We start from the raw sequence: 1,951 nt of genomic DNA on the forward strand, positions 1-1,951 counted from the left end.
CCCCAAAACCTCTCAGGATCCTCCAAGGGGACCCCAAACCTCCTCAGCCCCCCCCCACATTCCCGCTCTCCCCTCACGGAGCCCTTGGGGGGTTCCCACCCCCGGCACCCCGAAACCCCCCGGCCCCTCCCCGTCTCAGGGGGGTCCCCATGGGGGTCTCCGGCTGGTCCCGACCTGCGGAGCGCGGCCGGGGAGGGGATGGCGGAGGGTGGCATCTCCATCTCCTCCCGGAGCCACCGCTCCAGCGCCTCCGCCATCATGGCCGGGGGACGCTGAGGAGAGGGAAAAACCGCGGGAAAAGCGCCGCGGGGCAGCACGGGAGTTGTAGTGCGGGAGGGGCGGGGCATGCAATGATGGGCTACGGGAGGCGCGGGGCATGACGGGAGTTGTAAGCGAGTAACTGGGGCGCTGTGGTGCGCGAGGCATGATGGGAGTTGTAAGCGTGGCTGTAATGATTCTCTATGGGGCGCGGGGAATGATTGGAGTTGTATGCGTGTTTGTAATGGGGCTCTATGGGTTATAATGATTCTCTATGAGGCTCGGGGCCTGATGGGAGTTGTATGCACACCTGTAATGGGGCTCTATGGGTTATAATGATTCTCTATGGGACTCTATGGGTTATAATGATTCTCTATAGGGCGCGGGGGCTGATGGGAGTTGTATGCGTGTTTGTAATGGAACTCAATAGGCGTCGCGGGGCATGATGGGAGCTGTAAGCCCGGAAGTTGCTCGATGGGGAAACTTGGGGGTCTGGGGGCACTTGGGGATCGTAAGGGCCACTTATGGGTCAGACGAGCCACTTAAGGGACACTCAAAAGGCACCCGAGGGGAACTTTGGGTCTGAAGGCACTCAGGGTCACCTGGTGAGCTGGATCCTGGCTTTACCTGGCCTCTGTGGGGCGCGGGGGATGATGGGAGTTGTAGGCTCTGGGCAGCATGGCAATTGTAGGCGTAGACTGAGGGTCTGTGGGGCGGGGGGAGGTTTAGGGGGGCACCTGGGAGTCCGTGAGGGCACTCGGAGGTCCTGAGTGGGGGCTGAGAGATCACTTAGGAATCCTGGGAGGCACTTGGGGGTCCGGGGGGGCAACTGAGGAGCAACTTTGGGTTTGGGGGGAAATTTGGGGGCGTGTACCGGGCACTCTGTGTGGCTGCGTGGCATGACGGGAGGTGTAGGCCGGGCTTCCTTTAGACTCTATGGGGCCGCGGAGCATGAAGGGAATTGTAAGCCAGCCATCAATACTTACGTGTAGTGCCGCAGGGCACGACGGGAGTTGTTGGCCCCGCTTTAATGGCGCTCTAAGAGGCCGCGAGGCATGCTGGGAACTGTAGTCCAGCCTTTAATTGCTCTCTATGCCGCCGCATTGCATGACGGGAGTTGTAGTCGAAAAAAGCCAAAATGGCGCGGCCTTTAGATACCGCCTTCAAGGCCGCTGATTGGTTGCAAGCTGTGATTGACAGGCAGGTCGACCGCTGGGAGGTAGCGCCGGCGGAAGGCGGGAAGCGGCAGCTCCTGAGGGCGGCGGTGACGGGGGGGGGGCGTGGATTTTGGGGGGATTTGAGGCGATTTTGGGGCATTTTGGGGGATTTTTGGGATCCCTCACGAGCCTCTCACCCCTGCCAGGCCCCAGGGACGCGTCCGGTGCCGTGATGGCCGCCAAGGTGAAGGTCGAGAAACCAGGTGAACTCGGCCGGGAGCCCCAAAAACCCCAAAAATCGCCCAAAAAACCCTAAAATTCCACAAAAATCCCACTCGGGACCCCCCCAAACCCCTCATATCCCCTCAGAAATCGCCGGAATCCCAAAGGATTTCCCGAATATATCCCAAGACAACACAAATCCTCCCCAAAATTCCCAAAATATTCCCAAAATTCCACCCAGAATTCCCCAAATTCCTCCCAGATTCCTCCAGAACCCCCAAATTCCCCACAATTCTCAAAATTTTCTCCCAAAT

Source organism: Melozone crissalis, unplaced genomic scaffold, assembly GCF_028551555.1.
Source record: "Melozone crissalis strain CALT ecotype California unplaced genomic scaffold, PUWL_Pcris_2 ptg000044l_1, whole genome shotgun sequence".
NCBI classification, from domain to species: domain Eukaryota; kingdom Metazoa; phylum Chordata; class Aves; order Passeriformes; family Passerellidae; genus Melozone; species Melozone crissalis.